This window comes from Micromys minutus, assembly GCF_963924665.1.
Source record: "Micromys minutus genome assembly, chromosome: 11".
Taxonomy (NCBI): domain Eukaryota; kingdom Metazoa; phylum Chordata; class Mammalia; order Rodentia; family Muridae; genus Micromys; species Micromys minutus.
In genome coordinates, this window is record NC_137980.1 from 58,075,816 (window position 1) to 58,092,176 (window position 16,361).

At 49.9% G+C, this 16,361-nt stretch overlaps 1 protein-coding gene across 3 annotated transcripts in view; it reads left to right on the plus strand.

The window, feature by feature from the left end:
* The first annotated feature begins 1,361 nt into the window (after positions 1–1,361).
* Positions 1,362–16,361, plus strand: part of OSBPL2 (oxysterol binding protein like 2) — a 42,606-nt gene continuing 27,606 nt past the window's right edge. For 2 of the 3 annotated variants that reach the window (XM_080924890.1, XM_080924892.1), the window contains exon 1: positions 4,218–4,352. The gene's annotated coding sequence lies outside the window, so the exon portion shown is untranslated. Of the gene's footprint in view, positions 1,425–4,217; positions 4,353–16,361 lie in introns of those variants that run through there. The other variant, XM_080924891.1, reaches the window with a different exon arrangement.

Here is a 16,361-nt window from a genome sequence, read left to right on the forward strand (position 1 = left end):
ACTTTTCACCAGTCAGGGCACAGCTGGGAAGAGGGGCACACTGGTTCGCTGGCCGAACATTCCTCAGCTCCAGGGGCAGGTTTTCAAGGTGATTCATCTTGGGGCTGGGGGCAGAATTGCTGCTGTCCCTTTTCCCTCTTTCTGTCCTTCTTTTCTAGTTATAGCTGTATGGGACGGCTAGGGCAGCAGCCACTGTTCTGGGCCATGGTGTGATATGAGACTGGAAGGAGCTCTGGCTGCTTGGGCTCCCGTCACATGGGAGACAAGCACACTTCTATTTTGTTGAAGCCTTTGTTATTCTGGGCTTCCTCAGAGACGGAGTGCTTGCTAACCAATCCTGAAGGGCAGGCAGCCAAGTCGGCTCAAATGTTTCCTTCAGCAAGGCAGGATGCCATTCCAGTGTCCTGTCAGAAAAGCTCAGTGTTCGTACATGTTGGTTCTGCGCTGGGCTCTTGGCGTGCAGGCGCCTCCACACACTCTGGTCAGCCGTGTGGGGGAGGAAGAAGCGTGCTGGCTTTGACCAGCTTTCACACATCCCTCTGATTGCAGGAAACAGTTGCTAACTGGCAAGTGAGGCCTCCTGACCTCAGGTGGGCAGATTGCTGGGGGGCCTCGTGATCACTTGTCTTGAGTAGTTGGGCATTTAGCTGACATAATCCACTCTAGGGCACTCAGCCTACAGCTGGGCACACAGCACTAGGAACCGAGAAATGGTCCAATAACTTCCTTGGTGCTTGAAAGGAAGTCTGTGGGGCCTCCTTTCCCACGTCCCCTGGATCCTCACTCCCTGACCTCTGCAGCACCTGTCACCTGTCACTGGGTAGGTTGACAGGGTAGCTTCCCAGAAGAGGAAGGAATGTTGGGGTCGGCCTGGGACGACTTGGGCTTGTCGTCACACGGAGAGAACTTTGGGGTGAAAAGTTTATTGGGAAACACCGCTTTTCCTGCTTCCTCTTGGCAGAGTTTAATGGGTGCAGCATGTTTGTGTCCCAAAGCCATAGGGGGAAAAAGAAAAAAGCCCTTTTCTGCTGCTATTGATAACTTGTCTCTTCACGAGGCGGGTTCAACCTAAAAATACCCACCCTCCCCGACAGGGAAGCCAGCGTCGTCACGTTGCAGAGGAGACTTGGAAGTTGGCTGGGAAGAATCAGCCGAGCCACGTGAGCTGGTCCAGGCCTCTGTGGCCAGGCTGCCCACTGGCAGCCTACTTCCTGTCCTAACGGAAGATTCCATGGCATGGCTGAGAAGCTGGACGTGTGCTCTGCCAGGGGCCTGGGAACAGGGGTGGAGATGGCCTCAGGCTGGCTTCAGCAGCAGGGGCCAGGTGGGGCCACATACAAGGCACCCCAGTTCCTGGATGCCACGCCTTGACCCAGCTGGTCTACAAACAGGATGAGATGAAGAGATAGCACTCTGGCAAAGAGGTAAGAGTGAAGTGGGTAAAAGGCAGAGGGTGGGTGGCTGTCAGCCTGGCCCTGGGAGTGGGGAACAGTCACCTCCATTCTGTTTCCTTTCAGGGGTGAGGATGGGGAACAGAATGATGGCACTCATGTTGCTGTTTGGCTGTGACCACCCACAGCACCAGCTGCGGTCAAGGGAGGCCTTGTGTGGGTCTTGCGAGACACAGGCAGATGGCCTGCCCATGGGGAAGGGGCAGTCCTCACCCTGGTCAAGAAGATAGAGGGATTCTGTCAGAGAGCCTCTGCCCTCAGAGTTGGCTTGGCCTCCAGGATTTATCCTGTAACCCCCCCCCCTTCATTCAGCACTTGGGACTGGGTGTGTCTTTTATTTACACCATGCGTGGTGGAGCAGCACTCACATGGCATCCCATTGTGTCCCAGGAGCCTGTCAGGAAGGAACACACTCCCCAAACAGTCCTTTGGCATTTCTCAGATGCTAAGAGCACTCAAAGCTGCAGCTACTCAGTGGTCCTGAGACATGGTATCTGATCTTGTGGCCCTCAGCCGTAGTCCCTTCAGGAAACTCAGGGCAGACCCTGGTCCGGAATCTGGGCATGGCCAGACTGCTGGCCCGTCAGACCTTCCTGCCCTTTGCCCCCAGGTTGAGACCCAGTCATATGACACCTATAAAGTGAGAGCAGTGACACACATCTCCCTGGTTGGCTGCTGAAATGGGGGGCCTGGAAGGGACATGGGCATCATGGGATACTTGGGGGTCATAACTCTCACTATCTGCACTGTCATGGCCAACTCTGCCTCTGTCTACACCCGGTGAAGATGAAGGAGCCCCCTCCCCAGCTGGCAGGGATGCTGAGCCACCTGCCCTGCACCTGAGAATGCTGAAAGTCAGCAGCAGCCCCTAAAAGGGACAGAGAGCCAGGAGTAGTGGTGGGCGCCTGTCAGCTCAGCACTGAGAGGTAGATGCAGGAGGTGAGGAACTCAAGGTTAGCCTCAGCCCCAAGAGCTGGAAGACAGGTGGTTGGAACGCCATCCCAGCCCCAGGGACCACCCTAGGTCACCCCACTCACTCCACCATTTGAGTAGAGATGCCCAGTCCAGCCTGGGTGGTAATTCTGCCCAGATGGCAGGGTCCTGTAGCTCAAAGTCAAAAAGGAGGTGATAAGCTGTGTCCTACTGAGGCTTATCCCTTGCATAGGGGCTGATCTTGGAGATTTAGGTGAGGGTGTGGGTGGTGGTGGGTTTGAGGGGCTCTGAACCCGTCTTGGCCAGGCCCCCAGAAAAAAATGCTGAACCTGGTCAGCCTGACTATCTCCGTGGCAACCGGCTAGCCGTCCTTGTCCTGGCTGGGGGGCCAGCTGCCCCACCCTTCCATCAGCCCTCAGCGGGCTGGAGTTGCTTTCTTCCGAGGTAACCATGGCAACGCCTTTGTTTCGGAAGCCTGGCCCGCCTCCCTCTGTCTCTCTCTTTAGGAGCAGAGCATGCAGGGGGCTCTTTTCCAGTCCCAGCACGTCTCCCCTGCGCCATTGAGAAGGGGCCACCAGAAAGGCAGGCTGTCCCTGGGGTGGGAGCCAGAGAGGCAGACGGGGTCTGCTGGGCCACAGAGACCCATGCACTCACTCTGTTTGCAGAGGGCATGAGCATCTGCAGAGTGGGCCACAGAGGCAGCTGGGGGGCCTGTGTGCGAGCACCACCTTACTGGAGGAAGAAGTGTGGCCTTGGGGCAGAATCCTTCATTATGTGCTTGAAGGTTCATGGGTCATACATTACAAATCTTGGTTTCGGGGAACTCAGAACTCCTTTGCCAAAACCTCAGACTGGCTTAGCAAAAAAACCCCAAGTAATTGCTCAAGTAACTGGAAAGCCTTGGACAGATGTCAGGTGCAGCTGGCTCTGGGTGACCTAGGGGTCTTGCTTCCTCCTTGGCTTCCTGCTCTCAAACGACCAGACTCCTACAGAAGCTCTCACTTCACTTGCTTCTGGGAAGGTTTGTAAAACACAAGAGTCATTTGATTGCTTCCCTCGGGTTTGACATTGGACTGAACCTACTGGCTAGGCTGCAAATTCTACCTTTGCAATTCCAGTGTCCCGCAGCAAAGTCCTATGTAAGCCAGAAGCCATCTTGGTTAATGTCGCTCCGCCTGTCTCAAACCAGACCCCATTTAAATGTAATGAGGAGGCTGCGGAGCTCTGGCTACACAGAAAACTGAGTGTTCAGAGAGGTCAGTTAGCTTTCCTGAGGCCAAACAGGCTGCAGGCGTGTCGTGTCCCCAGCGATCCTGGGTTTAACCAGGAGCCACTGCAGACCACAGGGCGCCTAAGGGTGTTAAACTGGATGAACCGGCCAGGGAGGCAACTGGGGGTGGGGGCAGGTAAACTGGCCCCAGGGTATGTTAAGCCAAGACTGGCACGCAAAGGCGGGCGGCGACATTTGCAATTTTTCCAAACCCAGCAATAGAGAAAAGCGTCTGCGGGGTCGAGAGCCGAAGGGTGGGTCTAACCCAGCGCCAGGCTGGGATCGTCCACGCCCAGCCACCTGACTCACTGTTTGTAAACTAGCCTCTCCCAAGGTCACTCCCCTTCCTCCTGCCTCCTTTTCCTTCTGCTACAGTATCTGCATAAACCCACCTTCCCGAAGCGGTTATTGGCTAGACTCACCGCCACTCCCCCGTGTAAGCCGGACTCTGATAGGGCGGAGGGAGAAGCTGTCCGGAGAACGTGATCTGTATGGCCCCGCCCCCGGCGCGGCCTGCGGGCCGAGCGCTGATTGGACAGGTGGCAGCTGACGGACGGCGCGGGGCGCGGCGAGCGGCGCGGCGGGCTGTGGGTCGGAGAGGCGCGGGCCGCACTTCCGCTTGGGTGTCCGAGGGTTGCTGGACGCGGGCGGAGGCGGGGCGGCCGTGGGGTCGGCGGCGCCGCGGGGACCACGTTCGGGTGAGTGGGCTGCGGCGGGGCGAGCGCGCGTGGACGGGTCTCGGGGAGGCCCGTGTGCCACCTAGGCCGCGGCCCGGCCCGGGCTGGAGATTCGGGCGCTAGGCCGCCAGGAGTGTAGAGGACCGCGGGAGGGATGGGGCGCCGTGGGGGCTTGAGCGAGGTCCGCGGTCGTGCGCGCGGGACTCCGGCGATCTCTCCTCGCTGGGCGAGCCGCGTATCCCCCCCGGGGCGCTCGCAGAACTTGGTGCCCGCGTGGCCTCAGGTCCGAGGGCCTGTGTCTCCACAGCGGAGTCGGAGCGCGCCTTCAGATCGCCTGCGCCGGCGAGGTAGCCAGGACTGTCCGCGCTGAGTGCAGCGGGTGGGCCCCGCGGGGAAGCAAAGGCGACGGCGCGCGGTCCCTCTTGCTCTTCCGAGACGCTGCGGCCGAGGGGGGCGCCTCGGTCCTGAGAACTGGACAAGCTTTTGGGTTATGCTCTTTTGGGTCGGCCTTTGCACATCTGGACCAGTGTGGTTCTGTGGGGCGTTGCACACACTTGGAGGAGGTCTTCATGTAGGCTAGGCTCCCTATCGTCTGAAATGTTGAAGGGACAGCTCCTGAGTGGGATCCTCAGGGATGGGGAACTGCTGACCGCTTTTGTGGGGAGACTGGCCCTTCTCTCCCGCCCTCACTTCTTGTTTGTGGCATGTGGCATCGGCTGTACCAGTAAGAGAGAGATACATATGGGTCATTTGTCTGTAGTGGGCTCTGACGAGCAACAGGTGCTCCAAAGTGTTAGTTCACTGCTGTTAGTAAGGGGACAGGGACATTCGAGTGGACATATTGTCCGTTGCCTCTCAGTGCTTCTGATGGTGCTATCTAAAGGGTGACAATGAGGAAATGGGTGGTTGCATATCCTCCGTAGAATCTACCTTCCTGTTTGCCCCAGGTACAGTCTGTTAATAACAACTCTTATCTCAGGGGACGATAATTTTGAGCAATTATTTGCTCTAGATCATTAGAAGCAGGAGGCTTACAGCGGTCACTAACATTATCCTTACTCTTGAGGGGTAGAGAGCTCAAGTAACTTACTCCAGATCACACAGCAGTAAATTAAGGAGCAAAGGTACTGTAACCCAGACTTTCTTTTTCTTTTTTTCCTTGCTAGGGATGAACGTGGCCTTATGCCTGTCAGACAAGTGAGCAGCCTCTGCGGTATATCCCCAGCTTTATTCTTCGATGTTATAATATGGTTACATCATTTCCTCTTTCTAAGTCTCCTTGTACTCCCTTTGCTCTCTTTATGTTACATATGTGTGTATTATGTATCCTTAAATATGTAAATACAACCTGCTCAGTTTGTGTAGTGTTACTTGTATGTATATGCTTCCAGGGTTGATTATTTGGTATTGGATTCCAGCTGGTGTGTTTTTTACATTCATTCTGTTACTTTTGAGGAGGATCTAATGTAAGGTGGGCTCAGTGTAGCCGAGCATGACCTTGAATTTCTGATCCTTTTACTTCACCATCCCATGTTCTGGGATTACAGGCAAGTGTCATAGCCCCTGGCAAATTCATATTTTTTTAATTTATTTTATTTTTTTAAAAGTCTTTATGTATGCAAGTACACAGTCACTGTCTTCAGACATACCAGAAGAGGGAATTGGGTCTCAAATAGATGGTTGTGAGCCACCATGTGGTTGCTGGGAATTAAACTCAGGACCTCTGGAAGAGCAGTCAGTGTTCTTAACCACTGAGCCATCTCTCCAGCCTGCAAGCTCAAATTCTTTTTGTTGTTTTTGTTTTTGAGACAGGGTCCCACACTGTTTAACATTCGCTGGTTTGAAACTTGATTTATAGATCAGGCTGACCTCCAACTCAAGGATCTGCCTGCCTCTGCCTTCTACATGGTGGACATTTGAAGCCAGTTTGAGGCCAGCATGGTCTACATAGTGAGTTCCAGGACAGCAAGGGCTACATAGAGCAACCCTGTCTTGAAAAACCGGCCTCAGAATGCTAGGATTAAAGGTACACATTGACACCCAGCTTCGTTCTTTTTTCAACTTGTTAATATTGCCAGGCATGGTGGTAGATACCCTTTTTTTTTTTTTTTTTTTTTTTTAAAAGATTTATTTATTTATTATATATGAGTACACTGTAGCTGTCTTCAGACACACCAGAAGAGGGTATCAGGTCTCATTACAGATGGTTGTGAGCCACCATGTGGGTGCTGGGAATTGAACTGAGGACCTTTGGAAGAGCAGTCAGTGCTCTTAACCACTGAGACATCTCTCCAGCCCCCGGTAGATACCCTTTTAACTCCAGCACTTGGGAGGCAGAGGCAGGTGGATCTTCGTGAGTCTGAGGCCAGCCTGGTCTAACAGTCAGGGCTACACAGAAAAACCCTGTCTCTAACAAACAAAGCCATTGAACCTTGATCCGCCTGTCCAGCACTTCTGGAAATGCTATGAGATCTCCTTGTTTAATAAAGGTAATTGAAAATATGATACTTCTTTTTTTAAAAAAGGATTTAATGTGTATATTTTTGACTGTCTGTCTGTCTTATGTGTGTACCCATTTCAGTACCAGTGGAAGACAGAAGAAGCACTAATCCCCCCCCCAGCCCCCCCCCCAAGCTGCTAATGGTTGCTAGAAACAGAACTCTAGTCCTCTGTAAGAGCAGCAAGAGCACTTAACCACCACCACGTCCTCAGGGTCTGTCATTCCCTTTTTTGATTAGAACATTTTTGGTGCATTTTATTCTCCTGTGCTGCCGAAAATAATGGTGTTTGCTGAATCTTAGGAATTATTTCTCTGGTGTTTGTTTGGGCAGACAGCCTTGTTGTTACGCTGTAGCCAGGTACATGGGGTGCCTTTGGGTAGAAGTTGTGTGACAGCCCTCATGGTGGCTGACAAGGTGGTGTGGAGTTAGTGGGAAGGTTGAGGTGTGTTCCTGGGTCCTGGCTGGTCTCTGGGCTGTTTGACAAGAGCAGTCACCATTTCCTCTTGTCTTCTGTGCCCTTGCCTGAACAGTGTGTTACTGAGAGGAATGCAAGTAATAGAAAACAATAAAGTTATATGTGTGTGGTGTGCTGTAGGGCACCCTGGGCTCTTCCAAGGGTGAGACAGGCACCTAGGAATGATACCACACATGACAGAGAGCCTTTGCCAGGCAGATCTGCTCTGGAATGCATTGCTGTGGACACCTCAGGGTGTGGTTCCTCTCACTTGTGAGCCTCTGTGTTGGCACCTGGTCATCACCTGATTCCATTTGGATGTGGACATCTGATGTACTGTTTAGTGCTAATTGGCCAGTGCAGGGTTTAATCCCAAACTCAGTATAACACTTTGGATGATTGAAACAGTCAGTATTTGAACACAACTGCTAAGTACTTCAATCAGGGACCAGTGAATGGCTTAGAGGGTAAAAGCATCTGCCAGAGAGCCCGAGGGCCTGAGTTCAATCCCAAACAAAACCCATGTAACGGTGGGCCAACTGAATTGACTCCACAGAGCCATCCTTGGTTCTTCACATGTGTCCTGTTGCATGTGTGTTCCCTCCATAATAATAAATAACTGAATTTTCAAAAATACTTCAGGGGATGGGGATTTAGCTCAGTGGTACAGCACTTGCTTAGCAAACACAAGGGCCTGGGTTGGTCCTCAGCTCCAGAAAAACAAAACAAAACTGCTCAGCTAAAAATACTTCAGAGAACTGGAGAGATGGCTCAGAGGTTGAGAGCACTGACTGCTCTTCCAGAGGTCATGAGTTCAATTCCCAGCAACTGCATGGTGGCTCGAAACCATCTACATTGAGATATGGCACCCTCTTCTGGCATGCAGACAGAACATTCTGTATTTAATAAATAAATAAATCTTAAAATAAAACAAAAAACCCCCAAACTTGAGGGCTGGAGAGATGGCTTAGCAGTTGAGTGCTGATTGCCCTTCCAGAGGACCTAGGTCCAACTCCCAGCACCCATGTGGATGCTTAAAATTTTCAATAACTCAAACATGGTGTACAGACAAAACATCAATACACATAAATACAAGTTTAAAAATACTTCAGTCATAAGAGTTAATAATAGTTCAGGCTTGAGTTTGATCGTGGTTTTGGTGTCCAGATTCAATCCTGAATTTGTATCTGATGTCTAAGTTTTTGCCTTTCCAAACTATTAAGGCATTTCCACTGCTGGTATTACAGCCTCATTAGACGGCTGGTTTACTCTGAACCTGCAGCCTTTTATAAACATGATCATGTCCTCATCTTAATGTGTCCGTGAACTTTGTTGACACTTCCTGTTCTTTCCATTGGCAGAACCTCCAAATGCGATGTCTTCCACGGTCTTAGTGCGGTGGTGGGAGCCTCCAGCTTCCAGGAGGTGGCTGTGTGCACTGTTGTTAGCTGCTTCTGCATGTCTCTTTCTTTGATTGCTTTCTCCTGCCGTTCTCCGCCCACCTTCCTGGTTAATTTTGAGAAACATATTCTGAGCTCTTGGTCTGTGCTGAGGAGGGATGGATGTGAGTGGGATGTTTACTTGTTGGGACTGACAGTGCCTGACCCCAGCCTGGGTACTGGCATGTTCTAGACTGGTGCTGAGGTATATCAGGTAGGTAGGGTCTCCAGGGCTCTTGGCTGGTGTCAGTCTGCAACAGTTTTTCAGAAGGGCTGAACTACTGGTTTGGAAAAATACCAGGTAAGTGTCTGCACTGGTGAAGACTTGAGTTCTAGGTGTAGGAGCAGTTATGCATGGAGATCAGAAGGTCTGTGGGGAGCATGTGCTGAGTCTGCTCTGGAATCTGAAGGCAGCTGTATGGAGGGAGGTCACAGTGGATCACCTGTGAATTATCTGGCTAAAGGCTAGCTGTAAAGGTGCCAGCTGCAACCTGCACCTTAGGTACTTGCTCTTGACAGAAAATGGCAGTGCTTTAAAGCTAGCGTAAGGGTGTGATCTAGTGTCTGGGACACCTGGGAGGGGGAAAAAGCACTTAGTGTCATAGGTGAGGCCACCTCAGCAACAGATCTGGGGTGTATCTCACTCCCATGAATGCTCCATTCCAGTGATGGCCTCTTTCAGTGGTGTGTGGCAAAGACAGCACTCTAGACTTAATAGTTACGTGCAGCTAGGAGGGGTTATCATCAGCAAACATGGAGCACATGTGAGCATAGCTTCTGGTCCAGCCCCAGACCTTCTGATATTCAGAGCCAATTTTTGGATCAAGGACCTTTATCACTTAATCAATAGCTGAGTCACCTTTCTTCAGACAAAATAAACACTGATTGAATTCAGCAGCTTTCCTCTTTTGTCTTTTGTCAGGAGGAATTGGGGTTTATGGCTTCTCTGACTTGGTCTTAACACTGCTCACCCTTGGCCCCAGTGCTCAGAAAGGATTGTAGGTGTGATCTGGGTAGGTGTGATTTTATCACAAGTTTTCAGCACAGTAAAACCAGTTTAGTTAAGGAGCTGCAGAGTCATGTTGAGCCAGTTGATGAGGAAGAGCCTGGAGTGGGAGAGGAAGCTGGCCAAATAAAATGTCAGAAGGGCCAGGAGCAGGCTGATGCCCAGAGGATATCTCACTCATGGGTGATCAAGGGTCATCCATCTGGTTCTGCCGAAGCTCCCCTTTTCTTGGCTCTTGCCAAAGCTGTGGTTGATCAGCAGATGATCAGCAAGGTGGTGGTGGTGTTGGAGGGAAAGAAGCCACATGTAACAGAGGATTAACCACTTGTCTGATTCTGCTGTTGTCTCAGTGGCAGACATAAGCTGTGGGGAGGCCCATCCACAACTTCCCCACCCACTCTCTGGAGCAGCGTCTGAACAGTTCTCCTCTGTTGCAGCATACTGATGACTAAAACAAACATTTTTGTACAAAAGCACTGGGCTCATCTTGTGTGTACTTGAAATACATTGTGCTGGATTATAAGATAATGTTCTTGAAGTGTGTGGTATGTTTTTGGTGCTTGCTTGCTTGCTAAATGTGCTCTAGTGAAGGAAGGAACCTGTCAAGAATAATGGACTCCAGGCTTCCCTTAGAGGTGACAGCCCTCCCCCCCAAGTGGCTGCTGTTAAGGGATCCTGCTGAGCACCCACCTTCTTGGCCTACAGTTGAGGGCCACCCTGCTGGTGTGGGGAATGGAAACAGCAGGTGGTTGATGCTGTGGCTTTCCTTGTCCTTTCTGGGCCTAGACACTTCCCATTTCCTGCATGACTTTCTTAGAGACCTAGAGTCCTCTGGCTGTAACACTTGCTCTGCAGGTAGGTACTAACCAGACTTGCTGCTGCTGAATGGAGTCTGGAGGCTGAAGTCAGCTGTTTACTTACACAGCTCTGAGCATGGTTAGGTTTTACTTGGGGATGGATTGTGTAGCTCCTGGAAGAAGCCATAAATCTTGGGAATTTGAAGAAAGCTGAGGCTTTGGACAGCACAGTAAAGGCCATTTGTCTCACCTATAATGGCACCTCTTAAACAGCTGGAGTTAACTGTGTTTGGCTAAAGGAGTGGGAGTCAATGTTTAGTAAAGGTCACTTCTGGTTCCTTCCCCAAGACTGCCTCTGCTTAAAGCAAAGCTTTCATGACCTGTGCCCTCTCATCTTGATGACTGCAGTCGAGGCCAAAGCCAGCCAGCTGCTCTTGCTTCTTTCCTAAAAAAAGCTGTTGGAAAGAGTAGGGATTGTTTCTGTGATTCTAAATTTATACAAAGTTTGTAAAAAATAACCACTGCAGGTCTCCCTTGACAGGGCTTTGCAGACTTTTAATGAGCATCAGCAAAGAGCATTGTCCAGTGACTGAACTGAGAGCAGAGGGGCTGGAATTAGAGGTTGGCCGGACTCTCAGTCTTGTATCCTGGTGGAATTGGCTGTTTGAGCTGTGCTGTGCCCCAGCATAGGCCTGGTTTTATAAGGCCGAGAGTCTCCCGTTCATTTCTTCCTACTTTTTGGGAGCTGCTGAGGATTCTAGATCAGTGGGTAATGCTTTAGCCTGTGAGGCCCATGGGCCATGCTGTCTCAGCAGGCCTTTCAGAGAAGGTGGTGCATGGAGTCCCTTGAGCACTCCTTCCTCTCATACTACATTTCCTGTGGCACAATAGCTTCCTGGGTATTGCAAGGTGACACCCAAGTGACAAATGATGACAGGCACTGAAGAGGTGGCCAAGAAGCACTGTCCACTCAAAGTAGCATTACGGCCTGCCTGGGAGAGGAATGAAGATGCCCTAGGCCTGGGGCTGGTGGCTCTAGATGCTGGGGAAGGTGGGGAATAGGAGCCTGGGCTCCAGCTGCCTCTGTGCGGTGCGGAGGGCTGCTGGGGTGGCTGAGTGCTCAGATTGTGGAACCAACTTTGTCTTTGTGGCTTAGCTTTATCATTCTCCATCTCAGTCTAGGAAAGTTGTTTTTAATTCCCACAGAGCTCTTTTGATCACTGCAGAATATGCTCTCTTCCCAGCATTTCTGAGTGACTCTTCTTTCATGTCATGCTCTGATATGTGTCTGGGTCTGACAGGCCCACCCAGGATACACACCAGATAGTTCCTGCTAGGTCTGCAATGTTGAGGAAAGAATATGGTGGTACCCTTGGCTGGGCCTAATCAGTTGTTATGCCTTGACCTTTGCATGAGTTTATCTGTCAAGTTTGTCAGTAAATGCTGTGGCTCTGGTGGCCTTAGATGAAAGGTGCCATCACGATACCCATGGCTGCCGTGTGTCTGTGTTTCTGAAATTTCTCTAGACTCCTGTGTTCCTGCCTACCCTTGAGTGAGGGTGGGATTGTACAGTGAGACTTCACTGCGTGAGGATTCCTGCTCTGTGATCTCTTGGGAGAGAGCAAATTTTTCTGTCTGGTTAAGCAGGAGTTTTGAGGATTGGAAACTAACATTTTCCTGCAGAAACTAAGGGGTGTGTTTCTCTGTGTGGCTGTGGCTGGAATTCACTCTAGACCAGGCTGGCCTCAAACTTCCACTTGCTTTTGCTTCCCAAGTGCTGGGCTTTTTTTTTTTTTTTTTTTTTTTTAAGATAGGGTCTTAAAATCCCAGGCTGGCCTTGAACTCCTGATTCTCCTGCCTCCACCACTCAGATGCTGGGATTATAGATATGTGAGAAAAAGAGGCTTTAGAATGTTTGTATTCTCCATGCATGCTGTGCCTTGTAGAGATCCTATCTAGCTTGCCCCTCCTAGTTTTAACTGCAGAGGTTCCCATGACTAAGTTTTTAAGTAAGCTGATAGTGGTATTCTGGTTGTTCATTTAATGACTAATTGTCCAAACTTTCCTTCTCTTTCCTCCCTCTCCTTTCCTATTTGATTGAGACAAGGCATCATTGTGTGGGCCAGGCTGTCCTGGACCTCCAGCTCCTCTTGCCTCGGCCTCTTTTGTTCTGGGATCATAGGTATATACCAGCATATCTGGCTTTAGATCTATTTTTATAAATAACCCAAAGATACTTTGTAAGAGAAAGTAGGAGAATTCTTGGAAGTGTGGGACACTGTGGGTCTGATTGGGTCAGGTCCTCATAGGAAGACAGCACACAGAGGGATAGAGGGACTTTAGAAGAGCCTGGGAGGGCCCTTTTTGAAGCAGATGGGCATTTATTAGGTAAACAATTGTTGAGTGTCCCAAATTGGGGAGGGGTTATGGTGACGGTATGCTTGGGGACCAGATGGAAGGAGAGAGCCCTGCCCCCAGCCTAGAGTTTTGTGGAGAAGGTAAAAAGCCAAAATGATGCCCAGCCAGAACTAATTTCCTGGGTTTTCTCTAGAATTCAGAAAGGGAAATACCTGACTAGACAGCACTGATTAAAGAAACAAGAACCCCAGAGCCCTTCCTGAAGCAGTCCCTATGGGTTGGTTATGAGGGCAAGAGAACCTGTAGGTCCATTGCTAAGGAGGTAAGGTCTATCTTTCTGTCTGCTTTGTGGTCTCAGCTTTGGTAGAGAGCTGTGTCTACACACACACAACATAGCTCTTTGGTCAATGAGTCAATCAATGGGTAAAAACATTCGTTGTCAAGCCTGTTGAACCGAGTTCCATCCCACATGCTGGAAACAAAAGGCGTTCTACGAGTCATCCTCTGACCTCTGTGCTGCCTGTGGCAAACATTCACCTTCACCCCTAATATATACATGAATAAATAAATGGAAAGACATAACCCACAGCCCTGAGGATTCAGGTTGCCCCAAGTAAAATGTCCCATTATGGATGCAGGGTCGTGAACTTAGTGCGGTTGCAGAACAAAAGACAGGCAGGTCTTTTACTGACTACATTGGTGGGAACATGAGGCAGGCAGCACAGCAAAGCTTAGAATGCTCTGCTGGAGGCTGTGGATTCAGTGTTGCTGTCTGATGATGCTCTGGGGTTTTGGTTGGTGGGAGCCTGCAGTCTGCTAAGAATACACTCAGTGGTTTTACCTGATAGTCAAAGGGGTGTTAGGTCAACAAAGTGTGGGCAACGAGTGTTTAAGGGGAGCAAAGATAACCCGGGATAGTTTGACTCTGCGCCTGCAGCTCTCCACAATGGGATGTTCTGCTCAGCAAGCCAGACATAGTTTCCTTTAACAGAAGATGCTCATTTGCCAAATACAATTTTGCATTCTCTCTGGGTTTTCTGCTCAACAGAAAAAAACAGAGTCTGTAGGTTACATAGACTTGGGAGCCATGTTCTAAAGCAGGTCCTAAAGATGACAGACTTGTAGAAGGTCTGAGAACTGATAGGTGCTGTTCCACCTTGTGGGCCATCTCTGAAGTGCTGGGTATCCACGTGGCCTCGTTTTCCTGCAGATCTTGTCTGTTGTGACAGTCCATCAGGAGAGTTCCCCTGGGAACACTGGTGTAGTTGGCCTTGGCCCCCCCCCCCCCAAGCCCAGCTTCTGGTGGCTTAGGTCTACCGAAAACTAGTGCAGTGGCACCAGGTTTGGCCTGACAGAGTACAACAGTCTTCCCAGGCCCTTGAGCAAGTTCTGTTTCCTCCATGGCAGCCTGCAGTCATGCTGGGAGTTAGAGGTTAATGATTTTACTTACAGTTGTGGGACTTACTGAGGATGAGTGACAAGATCGGGTCCATGACCTTGTGGAGTCTTGTGGGAAAGGCCTACCAAGACTGGTTCTCCTTTTGCTTGTTTTCGATTTTTTGAGACAGAGTTTCTCTGTGTAGGGCTGGCCATCCTGGAACTTACTCTGTAGATCAGGCCTTGAACTCATAGAGATCCACCTCCCTCTACCTCCTGAGTGCTAGGATCAACACAAACCATCCAAGCCCATCCTGCCATGTGTTCTCCCTGATTCTTCTGAAGAGACACTCAGCAGGCTGCTATATTACCTACATGCATGTCTGTACAGCTCTAGAACATGAGAGCCCTTGAAAAACACTGTCATGACATTAATACACAAACTTGGTCCTCATGCTGCCCAAGGGCCACTCATCTCACTGGCCTCTCTGAACATGGTTTCAGGCATGATATTAGTGTGTTTTTATAAAAAAAAACTATTTTAAGTGTATGTGCCTGAATGTGTGTGTGTGTGTGTGTGTGTGTATGTATGTATGTATGTACGGATGTACAGATGTACATGCACCACGTGCATGCAGGAGTCTAAGAGTGTTAAGAGGTATTGTTGGGTCCCTTGAAACTGGGGTTACAGACAGTTATGAGCCACCATCCCAGTGCCAAGAACCCTGGCTGTCTACAAGGGTAGTAAGTGCTGTTAACTGCAGAGCCATCTCTCCAGTCCCCCATTAGTGCTGTTTTGTTTTTGAGATAGGGTTTCTCTAGTCCTGGCTGTCCTGGAACTCACTATGTAGACCAGACTGTCCTAGAGATCTACCTGCCTGTGCCTCCCAAGTGGTGGAGTTAAAGGCATGTGGGCTGTTTTTGTTGCTAATTTTGTTTGGTTTCTCTGTTTGGGTTCCCTCCCATTGCTTGCTTGCTTTCTTTTTTTCTTTCTTTATTCACTCCAGATTTTATCCTTCCCCTTTTGTTGTTGAGTTTTCAAGACAGGGTTTTTCTGTGTAACTCTGGCTGTTGGAATTTGCTCTGTAGATCAGACTGGCCTCAAACAAAAGATCTGCCTGCCTCTGCCTCCCCAGTGGGATTAAAGATGTGTACGACTACCACCTGGGAGTCATTTATAGCTTTTTTTCCAGGTACTAGGAATTGATCTCAGGTTTTACAAATGCTAGGCAATGTTCTACCAGCCAAAACACACCCTTAGCTCCGAAAACTTGTTTGTGAATTTATTTAGAGACAGGTCTTTTGTACCCAAGCTGTATTCCAATTTGCTTTGCAGTCAGGATAACCTTGGTTTCCTAATCCTTGTGCTTGCACCTCCTAAGTGCTGGGATTATAGGCATACGCCACCGCCACCGCAGAAGCGCTGCTGTTGAGATAATCCTGCCCTTTGCCACTTTCTTTCCTTTGTAACTTGTTTACTGGAGTAGCTGTCTCTGGCTTGGAAGGTTCTGGAGTCTGGGCGCTGCTGTTTGGGCTCCCACAGTGTCTATCACAATCCTTTTTCTGAGTATTTTCTTAAGTTTGTAGATTAAACCAGATGCAGGGCTCATTTTGGCATGATTTTCTCAGCAGGGTGGCTTTAGCTGGCCATGTGGTTTTTTTCCCCAGACTGTTACTGCTTTTGATGGTCACATGTGATCTTAGTTGAGGGCTGGGAAACAGTTTTACCCTATTTGTTTGTTTTGAGACAGGGTGTCATACATCCTGAGCTGGCCTTACCATGTAGCTGAGGCCGACCTTGAACTCCATCTCTAGAGTGCTGGGATTACAGGATCTGTATGGTACTGTGGGGTCAAGCCCAGGCTTCCCTATATGCTTGATGAGTAAGTGCTTCATCAGCTGAGCCACATCCTCAGCCCATTCCTTTTTCCCAAGAATAATTCACTGGCTCTTAGTCACCAGTCATTTCTATGTTTGCTAGGAACATGGGTCATCCACGTCTTAGGTCAGTCTGTTACATGCTTTTCAGTATCCAGGTTGTCTTATCTTTGCTGTGGGGGCTTTGATTTGGCCTCTTGGCTTTGTCCATTTTGTGCCG